The sequence below is a fragment of the Pseudonaja textilis genome, chromosome 2 (assembly GCF_049901715.1).
Source record: "Pseudonaja textilis isolate UNSWEBS1 chromosome 2, rPseTex1.2, whole genome shotgun sequence".
NCBI classification, from domain to species: Eukaryota; Metazoa; Chordata; class Lepidosauria; order Squamata; family Elapidae; genus Pseudonaja; species Pseudonaja textilis.
This window is the reverse complement of record NC_141991.1, coordinates 29177078-29192237: the sequence shown is the minus strand read 5'-3', so window position 1 is coordinate 29192237 and position 15160 is coordinate 29177078. Positions and strand designations below refer to the sequence as shown.

Here is a 15160-nt window from a genome sequence, read left to right as displayed (position 1 = left end):
TGGATGATGATGATGAATTTAAATGATAGCAAAATTAAACCGAAATAAAACTATTAGCATTATAAAAGATTACTAATGGAAGCATCATAACTACATTATTCAATCCATTCAATAATTAATATAAAATTAATTACATAAAGACATAAAATTAAATGCTGAACCTGAATGAAAAAAAAATAGTACTAACAGAGGAAAATACACAACAATATGTCTGAACTAAATTAACAGCAGTTTCTAACCAGTACACTCCAAGCATATTATAATCCCTGACATTGACATAACCCCAAAACCTAACCATCTGGGTTTTGTCTCTGGGAGAATCCAGTGTTGGAGGCCCATCTGTACACTCCAAATATTCAATCTGATAAGAAAAAGCCACTTCACTCAGACCAACAAAAACTCTGAGCCAAAAAATTAAAAGAGCACCAAGAGAGAAAGACAAGATGACAGTGCTTGATCAAAACTGTATGTTACCTGTTTTATCAGTCATTGGGAGCTAATAATGATTAGTAATAGCAACAACAGTAACTATTAACTTTTGACACTATAGAATTATTCCTTCCATTATTTCTCATTATCTCTGAAGTTGATGGGGGGGGATCAGTTTTCAGATCCAGATGTTTTATTCCTTTAATTTAAGCATTGGGCTTGGTTTTATTTATTTATTTTGCCAACATGCATAAGTACATTTCTCCCATGGTAAAGCTTCATAGATCTTACTTCCAACACTTTTGATTCCTTGAAAGCAATATAAGAAATGAGAGAACAGCCATTTGGTTTGAGGTAAATTCTGTAAAATCAGATTGGATATATGTTTCCTTACAGAATAGCAAACATGGTTTGGTAACTATTAGTGACTAGTTAACCAGCATTGCTGGAATGAATGACATAGTGCTCTTTAACAGGTTTGAGAGCTGTGGGATTAGCCTGCCAGTCATTTCTGACTCTAGGACTCATTGCTTGTCTCCATTACTTGGCCGAAGGAGCAAGTGTTGTTCGAAGACAATTTCTGTGGTCATGTGCCCATCATGACTATGTGCCAAAAGTGCATGGAATGCAGTTAACTTTCTACCAAAGTGGTACCCATTAATCTACTCGCATTTGCATCTTTTTGAACTGCTAAGAGGGCTTAGAACTTCTTTGTTATTACTGATGCTTATTAATTTTTAATATTTTTTCCATTGGAAAGAAGACAATATACATTTGTGCTTTTGGCTTTTAGCATTTTAGAGGTATCAGAACTTCCTATTATATTTTTCTCAGACAAAATAATAATCTTGCCCTAGAACAGCCAGAGAGATTACTCTGCAATTCTGTGACTCACACTTGGGAAGATCTTGCTTCCAAGAATATGAATAGGATTCAAGACTGAATGCTCCCAAAATAATGAGTGCCTATAAATAACTCCACAGAACTTTGTCAAACAAACATTGTGATGAGCTGAACTCACAATGGAGCCACAGTGCCAACCTTACTGGCAACTGGTGGTTTCCATTAACAGCACATATTTTTTGGCAATGGGAGATCTGAACAGAGCAGTAAATGGAATTCATGAGGGAATTTTGAAAGAGAAGAACTGCAGTCATTACAAATAAAATGTACTGATAATTGCTTTTTCATTCTGAAATGTGCTATCCTAAGATGCTTGGAATAATTTTGCTCAAACATGATTCATTTAAAGAGCAGCTTATTCCTTTGACAGATCAGTGGTTCATATACTGTATAAGTGGGAGTGGTCTTGAACAGAAATGTTAAGCATAATTTAAAAAGGTCAACATTTATAAAATTGTAGTTAATGGGAAATTTCATTGTGTTTTAGCTAAATGATTTGCTAATTGTGGCAAGATATTTTTTGGAGGAAGTGACTAAGTTTGACAAAATTAATAGTGATAAATAAGGTACCACAGATCAGTTTACTAAATCTGAGTTTCTTGAAAGGATAAACACAATAATCTGGGGAGATAGCAATTGCTACATGTTATTAGAGCTTTCCTCTGTCACAAATGGAATAAAAAAAGATCCATATTGGATGGCAATGTAGTTTTTCAACATAATTTTGTTAGAAATTCTGTTTATGCATAGCCTTATAGCCCTACAGATCAAATAAAATCTACAGTCACAATGGCTCTTGCTTAACCATTTTAACTATCACAGGAAACTCTCCTCAGAACGAAAAGACTATAGAATATAACCATAGATTATACTCATCAAAGTTACAAACACTGCCATCTACTGGCTGAATACTTCTGTAGTTGTTGCAATACAGAATGCATTCTGACATGTATTCCAACAAATTTAGCAACAAAGATTAGAAGGTAGCAACTGCATACTATTAGGGGTGTTTGTGTGCATGTGCTTCCAAGATACCATTGACTTCTGGCAACTGCCAGATTGGTCCTCCAGTTTTCTTTGCAAGATTGCCATTCCTTTCTTTCTAGAATTGAGAGAAAGGGGATTGGTCCAAGGTCACCCAGCTGGCTTTGTGCCTAAGACAGGACTACTAGAACAAGAGCAACCAGGATGATTAGGGGACTGGAAACTAAAACATACGAAGAACGGTTACAGGAACTGGGCATGGCTAGTCTAGTGAAGAGAAGGACCAGGGGAAACATGATAGCAGTCTTCCAATATTCGAGGGGCTGCCACAGAGAGGAAGGGGTCAAACTATTTTCTAAAGTGCCTGTAGGCCAGACAAGGAATAATGGATGGAAACTGAACAAGGAGAGATTTAACCTGGAAATAAGGAGAAACTTTCTGATAGTGAGAATAATCAACCAATGGAACAGCTTGACTTCGGAAGTTGTGGGAGCGCCATCACTTGAGACTTTCAAGAAGAGATTGGACTGCCATTTGTCAGAAATGGTGTAGGGTCTCCCGCTTGGACGGGGTGATGGTGGACTAGAGGACCTACAAGGTCCCTTCCAACACTGATTATCTGTTATCTGTTAATTCACAATCTTCCGGTTTGTAGCCTGGTGCTATAGCCATTTACTTGTTCATAAACTCAGTGATTCTGGTTCTGAGTAAAGACATATGAGATAATTTACCGATTTATTTTTGCTTTTTCAGATACTTTACCAGTCTAGAACTGCTAGAACTAATTAGGAAAGGTGTGGCCAGAGAATAAGCAAATATTGCTTTTAAAAAAAAAAGAATTCAAACTTTATGAATAATGTTTTTGCAAGCAGTCTTTCAAATGTTAATTAGATTTAAGCAATTTTTCATGTTTTCAGCAAAATCATCCCTTACGACCATTAAAATATAATGTATTAGAAGATGATCCAAGCCAACTTACTTGGAGTACCAATGCAGTGCTTTTTAAAACAATATAATATAGAGTTATATACAATACATAAACTACCTCCTCAAATAACAATTGCAGCATTAAAAGACAAAGGTCCTTGTATTGTTGGTCTCAGTATAATAGAATTTTGCATTACAAAAGCAAAATATCCATATCAAATTTACACCCAAAGATATAAAGGCATTAAAACAGACAGCTTTTAGGCAAATGATTTTACTCACCAAAGTTGCCTCTTGTCTACTTTTCATGAGAATTCATGTATGATGCATAATATGCAGCCGATGATATAGTTTCTCAAATTGGCCCTGCCTTGTCCTGAACATATTAAAGCAGATCACTGTGATTTTTTTCCTTATTTAAAACCACTTGTAATTGAGTTATGTGGAAATCATTAGATTGAATTTTTAATTTTTTTTTAAATGAAATTACCACAAATGTATATAATATGATACAAACTGCATTTTTGTACATAAGTGAACAAAAGGTTCTGTGCTTTGTTAGAAATGTAATGCAGTACAATCAAATTATTATGGTTAACCAAAGCTTGGAGAACCTGGGCTCTCTTCTCTTATATACAGTGTTTAAAAAGTTGCTTTACAACAAAACTACATAGGAAAGTTTACAAGATGAAGTGATTTCCAGATTTTTCCCCTTTAAACATATGAACTAAATGGCTGAATCATGCAAAAGAATTAAATCAAAGGTAGTTTGGTTGCATTCATTTTTTAAAATAAGGAAAGACGGAAAAAGTTGAGAAAAAGTCAGCTGCTAATGTGGGAGCATGTACCTCACATATTTTGAAGGTGATGGAAAACAATTTTGAATGTCAGTAACTGCCTACCGTGTCTGGGCCAATTTCTGTATCATGGGGGGGGGGGAGGAACCTGGCACATTGAAACCAGGTTTTAAGATTATGCATAATCAATTCTTAAAGTGACCACGAAATTGCATTCCTAGTCTCTTGATTTCCTCCAGTAAATCTTCAGGGAGTCAAAAACTCAAACGAATCCTCGTCATTTAATAAGGACTCAGTTCTTTCTTGTTCGTGGGTAGATAAAACCTATTTTGATATACTGGTATAAGCTTTCATGGCGTCAATGAAGTAGAGATTATCTTTCAGACTAAATGGTCCAGTTTTCTGGCATCTTGCCAGCAGATTTGATTGGCATCTTCAGAGGTAAGAGGACCTTGTGGTGTCCCTCAGGCAATTGTACAGGAACTGACTCGGCTCTTGTACTTGAACCTGGCAAGCTGAACTCTGATTGGCCCATGTCATGGGAATCCAAGAAAGCTGGGTTCTGATTGGCTCCATGTTCAACTCGGAATATTTAAGCCAGTCGACCAACAATTTCATTCATAATCGTTTGAATGGGATAAGAGTCTTGGTATTGTACTGAGTTGACAATTTCTTTTAGGAAACTGGGGATTCTTATGCCAAAAATGATGTATAAGAAAGATAATGTTAATGTCTCTGGTTTGTGCATCTTTTACATCAGGGTGTATGCCTTTCAACAGCATATACTCCAGAAAGGTCACACTCCCTACTTAACAGATGAAACTAGGGCTCATTCTGAGAAGAAGTCTAAGTTTTTAAAGAATGAATTGGGTACCCCAAGCATTTACAAGGCTGAAGACCCTGATTTAGCATTTTCAACTCTGTTCAAAACTAGCTAAATATGCAAAGAAAATCTAAATCTTTGGCCTTAGGCTACAAAAGAGATGTTCCTGAGACATTTTAAAATCCTAAACTTAATATGTCCATGATAGAGATACCTAAACTTATCTCAGTAGCTGAATTGAACATACTTTTTTTGGGTATATCTCTTCTTTCTGGATTGGTAGTCACCTTAGGATGAGATGGGCAACAAATAAATTTAATAAATAAAATAAAAACAAATAGTTCTGAAATTCTTGGGATTGTTAGTAAATATGCCATTAACATTAGTGCAACAGATCATGGTCATATAAAAAAAATATATTTTATTCTATAAAAACGAATTCAGAAACCCACAGTTGAGAAATACTGATATTACTCTTAACTAAAATGCCACAAACGGATAATGCAACTGATTAAATCTAACAGAATAATCAATTATGTAGGTATCTTCTCTCTTTTCATGGTAGATTTTTTTTATTCTCGTCGATTATAAATATATAACCAGATAAACAGAATTGTAGAAATGTCAGAGAATTGAATCAGATTTATATTTGGAAAAATCAGTATAACCAAATTAATCTTTTTCTAGTAATATTGCTTTAAAGTTGTATATTTCTAAAAGTAGCAAATTGTGTTTTGATTCACCTTCATGGTTTACAAGAAATGTCTCCTTAAGCCCATATGTCATCTACCTTTTGAACATTTGACTCCAAATGCATTGTAAATGAAATTGTTGTACCTTTGTAACTAAATAAGGTATCTTAACTGGATTAGAACATCTGTCTTCCTTTCAAACTGAATAGAGTAAGATTTATATTCTAGCTACTTGTAATTTCTCCAGCATAGTCCCTTTATTGCACCTGTAGCTTTCACCTTTTAATGCAAGAATCAGCTGCTTTTTCTAAAATAAATGGTATCTGCAAATGTACTTCAGGCAAGATTTTTTAAAAATCCTTTTTCATTTGACACCGATAGAAGGTTGGGAATAAGTTATAAAAGATGGGTCTAAACAATGGCATGAAGGATGCACACCTTGGAAAAGTGTGTATTCCCATGGAACAAAGCAAAACTCATTTACTTTTCATCAGGTTTGTTATGTACAATTCTATGACAATTGACTTGTCAGGTCTCAGCAGCGTTTCCTTTTGACTTTTCATCTGCTACATATTTCAATACTTCATTTATTAAATTGCAAATTGCGGAAGTTTCTCTATGGTTTGGAATAACCTGAAACCAGGGTTATTAAAAATCCAAAGTTATAAAAAGACAAAATAGAATATCCTAAAATAATAATGTAAAGCCTGTCAATCTTGAAACCAGCAAAGAGATTTAATTCCTTAACACACCAGGGATTATATGCTACCGTAATCCTTAAGATATTCATTTAATGATTGTTCAAAGTTTCAGTGGTCCCAGAAAAAGTGTCTTAGGGCCCATCCTTGAAGTTATGACCATCACACCATCCCCATAACCATGTGATTGTAATTTGGGCACTTGGAAACCAATTAATATTTACCATGGTTGCAACATCTTACAGTTGCATGATCATGTTTTGTGACCTTCCCAGCTAAGTCGATGGGGAAAGATGAATTTGCTTAATGAATGTACAGTTCATTTCACAATTGCTGTGATTTGCTTAACGACTGCAGTAAGCATGGTCATAAAATTGGGTCTGGTTATATGGTGACTCATTTAATGACCACATTCCTTAGCCATCAAAATTCTGGTCCCAATTTTGGTCATAGAGTCCTGGAACAACATAGATTGACCCTATGGAAAGAGAGCACAAGAGCTTTAGATGAATTTCCTCAGATGATCTCAGGCAATTTGGATTATATATATATTTTATTTACGTACATTGTATTCATTTTAGAATGCTTTAGTCCCAAGCATTTTGTTCCACTTTTCCCTGACAGCTGTGTTGTGAAGCACAGGGGTAAGTCAAGTGAGGACTAATACCACTCTATAAAGCCTTAGTAAGACCACACCTAGAGTACTGCATCTAGTTTTGTTCACCACATTATAAAAAAGATGTTGAAACTCTAGAAAAAGTACAGAGAAGAGCAACCAGGATGATTAGGGGACTGGAGACTAAAACATACAACGAATGGTTGCAGAAACTGGGCTTGGCTGGTCTAGTAAAAAGAAGGACCAGGGGAGACATGATAGCGGTCTTCCAATATTTGAGGGGCTGCCACAGGGAGGAAGGGGTCAAGCTATTTTCTAAAAGCATCTGTAGGCCAGACAAGGAATAATGGATGGAAACTGAACAAGGAGAGATTTAACGTGGGAACAAGGAGAAACTTTCTGACAGTGAGAACAATCAACCAATGGAACAGCTTGCCCTCAGAAGTTGTGGGAGTGCCATCACTTGAGACTTTCAAGAAGAGATTGGACTGCCATTTGTCAGAAATGGTGTAGGGTCTCCCGCTTGGGCAGGGGTTGGACTAGATGACCTATAAGGTCCCTTCGAACTCTGATTATCTGTTAAGCTGTCTGGGCACAGCAAGACATACCTCTGAAGTGGGCCCCACTGATGAGAGAGCTCAGATGCCAAGTGAAAAAACTCAAGGCTGCACTAGTTGAGGAAAGGTGGGGAAAAAAGGGTGTTACACATGGCATCTGTTCTCTCTCATACACATCACCACTCTGTTGTGGCCTGTTGACATAAACCACTCTCAGGAGTTGAAAGAAAATGGTAACAACAGTATATGTGTGTCTCTGTGTATTCAATTTTGCCACTACAGCATATTCTTCAATTTTAGTCTCATAATCTGATATTGTCAGCAAGGTTTCTCATTTCCAGCATTTTGCCAAGTTTGTTCTTGAAGCTGTCAACATGTATCTTAGTAAATTGTGATAATTTTCATTCATGTTTCTGGAAAAATGTTCCTGTAACATCGTATACCAATTCTCCCTTAAATTATATTTGGGAGTAAATGTAATGGACTCCCTCCCCCCATAATCCTCCCCATTGATTTACTGTAATTGCAGTAAATTGAAGTTTTCCATTTAATTTAACATGCAACTTTTGCTGAATTTGATTTGTTGAATCTTTGTAATAGCAGTATAGACTCAGCAGCAATTTGTAAATACATCCTAATAATTCATATTAGTTTTGTGTAAAAGTTTCAATTTTTATCTTCTCTCTCAATATTTTTTTGTCCTTGCCAGTCCACAAGATATTCTTCTGACATCAAAATTGATGTCATTTGGAATATAAAGTTTCTCTTGGAATACTACACCTTTCAATATCTTGTTATATTTATTTCCATAATTTAATTTTGTTTGTGTGTATTCTTTTCAAATACTGTAGAATTCTATGTATTTTGCCAAATCTTTTGCTATCTCTCAGCCAGTTTGTTTTTCCATAAAGTCATCTACTTCAGAGGTTAAATGTCTCATTATTATATTAGTTTTCTTTTCATTAATTTTACATCTAGAAAGGCAGCCAAAGTCTTTGACTACTTGCATCAAATGTCATATATAACTTTGTGGTTATATTATTGCCAGTACTTTTATTGTCTGCATAGTGTTTCATCTTGCATTCCTCTCCTCAGATTTAAATCTTATTTGGTTATCTGTTCTCACCTGGTTTGCTAGGGCTTCCAAGGCTCTTTATATTTTACTTCCAAATAGTAAAGGTGAGAGGGGATATCCTTGCCTTGCACCACCACATATTTGCTTACAGGGAGTATTTCATTTGTTATATTATTTGCTAGTTGCCTTTGGTATATTTCTCCAATAAAACATGGTTTTAAACTCAGGTTTTCTGGTCCACGTTCCACTGCATCAAGCTTCAAGCCTAACAAATACATGTGCACAGGTTAGAAGCGGCAATCTTTGTAATTACTTCATAGCAATTGTTCAGGGTTTCAGACTGTGTAGGGCTATCATACTGTATGTGAGAGGAAAAGGAACAGCCAAGAAAAAGAAACAACCCACACAATTATTATAATCTATAATTTTACCCTAAGTGTGCAGGTATATATGCCTTGACTGGAGAGAATAACAAAGAACTGTGTAAACCGAGGCTAAAAGACTTTATAATTTTAGAGCAGTGTGTATTACATGACAGTGTAGGACATAAAGAATGGAAATTCCAGCCTGCATAGGTAAAACCAATTTTTTCAGCTAACAGCTAAAGTGGCTCAATAGCAGGATGAATAATCTTGATGAGCCTTTCCCGTTATGGGATCTTGGAAATGTGTTGTTCTTTATAAAGCCAATTCACAATTAGGCATAAAAAGAGTTTGTTTTTGTTTTTAATTGTGAATTGGTCAATTCAAAACCCTTCGTAGTTGTAGAATGCCCAAATGAAAATGGAAATTATGGATAAGAACACTGATAATTTTATCCCAAGTTTATTCAGTAATGCATTGATATTTTAGATTCCAGGATGGAATCTACATTCTCTAACTTAAAGGATCTAAATAAATTTCTGGACAATCTACTTTCAACCTTCCACTTCACCTGGTTGCTCTCCAAATGTATTCCATTCACCCATGTTCAAGGGGACTTCACAGTTGAACTTACCTTTTATTTTTTTTACATCTCAATGTGCAGCATGCTTTTCTGAGGTATTTTTCAAAGGAAAAAAAAGAAATGTAACAAAAATGATACAGAGAACAAAATTATGCACAGAAAGAGCAAGGAAGAGAGTAAGTCTATGCAAAGAATAAGCTCTGCATGTACACCCAAATAATTTATTCTGAAGTCAGTTATGTTTCAAATATTCTGAGTTGCAAAGATTTTTTTTAAAAAATTGTACCAATAAGCTGTGGAATACTACTGTGTGTTTTGGAAGGGGAAAATGTGTTTATTCTTTGATATTAAAGTATCACCAGAAGAAAAGAGAAAGAGAGGCTACATACACAAAGATTTATTATATTGCTTTTCCAACCCTGTCTCCAGATGACTGGATGAGATACAATATCTAAGAAAGCTGTAGAGATACAGTTGAGTGCCTTTTCTGTCTAACAATTTTGTAAAAGCAATCAGCATTTAAGCTTAGGAGATAATCAGTTTTTAATTGCCTATAATATCTTAGGTGAATGGAACATGCCCATGTATTTTTCCTGCCCCATAACTCCCCCCTTTTTTTGCAGTGGGCTGCAGATCTAATGAACCCTCTCCTTTCTTTGCCACATTTATGTATTTCCTTCCATTTGTCCACGTTGGGTTCAACAACAGCTGATGACCGATGTCAGAGCTTGGAGCAAACAGCTGCTGATCTTATTGTTAATTCTAACTTTCCCCGCATATATATGGATATATTTGCTCATCTTGTAATCTTTAATGGAATTTTGTGCAATATTACTGTTTTTTTTTTAATCATATATTTTTATTTTATTCAAAACGTTAAAATACAAAACTCCAAAAAAAGACAACCCACCAAAAAACACAATAGAATCAAAACATTAAAAAAAGACAAAGGTTCATAAAAAAGGCCAACACATAAACACGTTTTACTACTAGTAGTTGAATACTGATTAATACATTAGTACCACATTAGTTCCCAGCCCTTGCGAAACAGGCCCTCCCAAAAATTTTAAACTACTAAATCTTTTTGTAAATTATTGAACCATCTTCTATCAATTATATCAGTGACAAAGTAGTTAACAGGAAGAATAAGATGGGATGGGATGGGATGGGATGGGATGGAATAGAACTAGAACTAGAACAGAACAGAACAGAATAGAATATTTTTATTGGCCAAGTGTCATTGGACACACAGGGAATTTGTCTCTAGTGTTCTGGTACATACAAACAATAAAGTGATGAATCATAGATCATAAATCATAAAATACAGCAATAAATCATACTCAATGAATAATACTAAAAACAAAACACATTTAAAGTTTCAAAACACTCTGTTAACAAACTATTATTGTAATCCATTCATAGAAAGTTCAATATTACAGAAAAAGTTTTACCTCTGCAATTTCTCCTAAAATTAATATGGTTTTCCTGATCATGCATTTCTTTGTTATTTAATTGCCACCCCCATCTAATGTCTTCTGTTTCAGTCTTTTAGTAGCAGAAGAGGTGGGATGGTTAGGTGGCATATGTACAATTATTGCATTACAAGGTTTTGATTCATTTCTTTTTTAATGCATCCATGAGTGCTAATATATAACATGTGAAAATAATTTACATACCGATAAGGAATTCCTGACAGCTTAGTAGTTTAATTACAACATTGCACAGAGAATGCTACTGCTATGAATCGAAGCTGGTGCTGGAAATGTGCTTTTGAGACTAATTAGGCAGAGAAATAGGAAGCATTTCTTTTTTGCATTATGATGGACATAGAAAAGATTCTAGGTTATATCTTAAGTCATATTAATTTTTAAAAATGTGCAAGAAGGTTACAAGTAATAAAGCTACTCAGGCCACACAAGTGATGAATTATTGGTAAAGTATTGATCATGTCATGAGCACTTTTTGTTAAAAAAAAGTAAGTTGGCGCAAAAGAACCAAAATGATATCTCTGCATATATAGTCCTCGACTTACAACAACTTGTTTATTTATAAGCTGGATATGAAATTACAATGGCCACCCCACCCTTATACCGCATGGTCAAGTGATTGCATTTTGTGGGCTTAGCAATCGTGATCACATGATCCTGATTTACAACATTTTTTTTTGCTGAAAGCCAGCATTTGCTTACAGCAAAATATGCCCATTGCAGACAATCCATTTACATAACAGCTTAATTAAGGCATTCACTTAATTACTGCGGATTCATTTAATGACTATGGTAATTTGTTTTAATAAAAATGTCACACTGCATCAGTCACATGATGACCCACATTTCAACTGGCATAACTTATGACCATAATTCTGGGCCATAAATCAGGAGCTATGTATTCAGGTAGTCTGCGACTTATGGCCCAAAATTTATGTTGCTGAGACAGTTGTTAACCGAGGTTTGCCCCATTTTACGAACTGCCTTGCCACAGTAAAATCCCTGCAGTTGTTAAGTAGGTAACAGGGTTGTTAAGTGAATCTGACTTCCCCACTGGCTTTGCTTTCCAGAAGGTCGCAAAAGACGATCACGTGACCCCTGGGAACTGCAACCGCCATAAATAGGATTTAGCTGCCAAGCACCTTAATTTTGATCATGTGACTGTGGGAATGCTGCAAAGCTGTTAAGTGTGAAAATGATCATTGTATCTTCAAGTGGTCACTAAACAAGGATAATTGTGTTCCAAGCGCTCAAATGTTTGTAACTAGGCATACTTAAAGGTACTTAAAATGTCTGGGATTTAGTACTGGTTTTTTTAAAAAAATGGAATTTCTCATAGAGTTTGGGGAAAATTTCAACTAGTTCTTCAGCAACAGTGACAAGGGTATCCCTCGGTTCAGTTTAGAAGTGAGGCAGTAGTTAAGGGCATTTTTGGCAAATTATCAGGAATGTTGGTTTTTTTTCCCCATGAAAAAACATGCTTGGGCTTGAAAGCTAAACAAGGTCAGGCCTAACTAGTACTTGGAAGAGGGGCTATCAGGAAATCCTAAGAAAATACAGCATAACAAATCATTTCTTCCATGGTTGCTTGCATGTAGTCCCAAGAGTCAAGCTTGACTTAAAGATTTTAGCAAAATACAGGTAACCCTTGAACTGACACCCATTTGTTTAACCACTATTTGGTTTTACAACAGCACTAAAAAAGTGACTTATGACCAGTCCTTGCACTTACGATTGTTGCAGCATCCCCATTGTCACACAATCAAAATTCAAGACCTTGACGCCTGACACGTATTTACGAGGGTTGTAGTGTTCCAGGTCATGTGATTGCCATTTGCAACCTTCCTAACTGGCTTCCAAAAAGTAAAGCCAGTTTTGCTTAATGATTACATGATCCACTTAATAAATGTAATGATTCACTTAACAACGGCTGCAAGAAAGGTTGTGTGACTCACTTAATAACTGCCTTGCTTAGCAATGGAAATTTTGAAAGTTGGGGAATAGCTGTAGTAGAGTATCTTAGTATATTGCTTTGTATGATCATTGATGCATTTACATTAAGAGCTGCGGTGGTGCAGTGGTTAGAATGCAGTATTGTAGGCAAACTCTGCCCACAGCCTGGAATTTGACCCTGACAGGCTCAAAGTTGACGCATAAGGGGAGGTCAAAAGTTACAGGGAAAGCGTTCACCACTGCTGCAGCCTTTTCACACTACTTTGAAAGATAAACTTAGGGATTGCCAAACTCTCTTTTCCTAGGTTGAAACCGAAGCTTAGACTTTTAGAATCAATTTCCCTTTGGGGAATGTTTGCTTGGCTATTTCTGTACAACCTCTGAGATCTGCTTTTCATCCTTAGTTTAAAATCTTGTTTCCATTTTGAATACTGGAGTAAATATCTATAGAGAAGAATAAATAGTTCAAGGCTGAAATGAAGGATCCTTGGTGCTCTCTGAGTTCGGTTGTTTTCTTGCAGACGTTTCATTATTCAATATAGCTAACAGAATCAGTGCTAGTAAGGAGTGGAATTTTCTCTCCTTTTTGTATTCAGATTAACAGATTTAACAGATAATCAGAGTTGGAGGGGACCTTGTAGGTCATCTAATCCAACCCCCACGCCCAAGCGGGACACCCTACACCATTTCTGACAAATGGCAGTCCAATCTCTTCTTGAAAGTCACAAGTGATGGCGCTCCCACAACTTCCGAGGGCAAGCTGTTCCATTGGTTGATTGTTCTCACCGTCAGAAAGTTTCTCCTTATTTCAGGTTAAATCTCTCCTTGTTCAGTTTCCATCCATTATTCCTTGTCTGGCCTACAGGCACTTTAGAAAATAGTTTGACCCCTTCCTCTCTGTGGCAGCCCCTCGAATATTGGAAGACCGCTATCATGTCTCCCCGGTCCCTCTCTTTACTAGACTAGCCAAGCCCAGTTCCTGCAACCGTTCTTTGTATGTTTTAGCCTCCAGTCCCCTAATCATCCTGGTTGCTGTTCTCTGTACTTTGTTGAGAGTCTCAACATCTTTTTTATAATGTGGTGAACAAAACTGGATGCAGTACTCTAGGTGTACTGCACTTACTAAGGCTTTATAGAGTAGTATTAGTACTTCCCTCGATCTTGACTGTATCCCTCTGTTAATACAACTTAGGATTGCATTAGCTTTTTTGGCTGCTGCTGCACACTGCTGGCTCATATTTAGCTGGTTGTCCACTAAGACTCCAAGATCCCTCTCACAGTTACTGCTATTGAGCCTGGTTTCAGCCAATCTATATGTGTACTTTTGTTTTTTCTTGCCTAAGTGTAGGACTTTACTTTTCTCTACATTGAATTTCACTTTGTTAGATATGGCCCAGTGTTCTAGTCTGTCAAGGTCCATCTCTAGTGCAGGAGTCTCTAACCGTGCCAACTTTAAGACTTGTGGACTTCAACTCCCAGAATTCCTATTCTGGGAGTTGAAGTCCACAAGTCTTAAAGTTGGCAAGGTTGGAGACCCCTGTTCTAGTGTCTTGCCCTGTCAGTATTGGTGGGAATGGACTTGGTGGTCCTTTTGTTGGGCTGTTTCCTATTAGTATGTTTTGGCAGTTCCTTGATTGGGGTATTGTTTATTCTTGATTGTTGGTCTGATGTTAATCTCAGTGTTAATCTCTGCTCATCTGAGAAATGATTGGTGGTGGGGAGATGTTTTGGTCTTTTTGTTTCCTTTTTGGCTTGTTGATTGTTTCATTTGCACAGTATGTAGATGTTGTTTATGTTTATGTGCCTATTGATGGCCAATTAGTCAGAGTGCCAGGCTTCCAGGTATTCTCTAGCCTAGTGTTTTTGGACTTGGCTTGGTGTAGGATGATTTAACAGTTTCCCAATAACTATAGTAAAATCTGTCCATCTGTTGTGAAACTAAGGAGTTTCCATCATGTCTTCAGAGTGCTAGTTGGTATTCATGGATGAGTTCTGCTACTCTTCTGCCTGTTTGTCCTACATAGTGGCTGTTGCAGTCCTTATATTTGTATATTGTAGATGACAACAGTTTCCTCCCTCCCCCCTGGGGCTTCTGGTTTACTTAGGATGTTTTGAAGGGTGACCATGTGCTTTGCGCACATGAACAGCTTTCTAAAAACACTTACCTGCTATGTTACTACTGGGGAGTAACACAGCTTAGAAGCAGCAATCTTTGCAGCGCAAATCAGCTGAGAGGCTATAGGTAAGTACGGTGCAGGGGCGGGTAGGCAGGCC

At 36.5% G+C, this 15160-nt stretch overlaps 1 protein-coding gene across 24 annotated transcripts in view; it reads left to right on the top strand.

Moving 5' to 3' along the window:
* The window catches only part of MAGI1 (membrane associated guanylate kinase, WW and PDZ domain containing 1), a 512987-nt gene that overhangs the window by 320502 nt on the left and 177325 nt on the right, over window positions 1-15160 (top strand). The gene's annotated exons all lie outside the window — the stretch shown is intronic.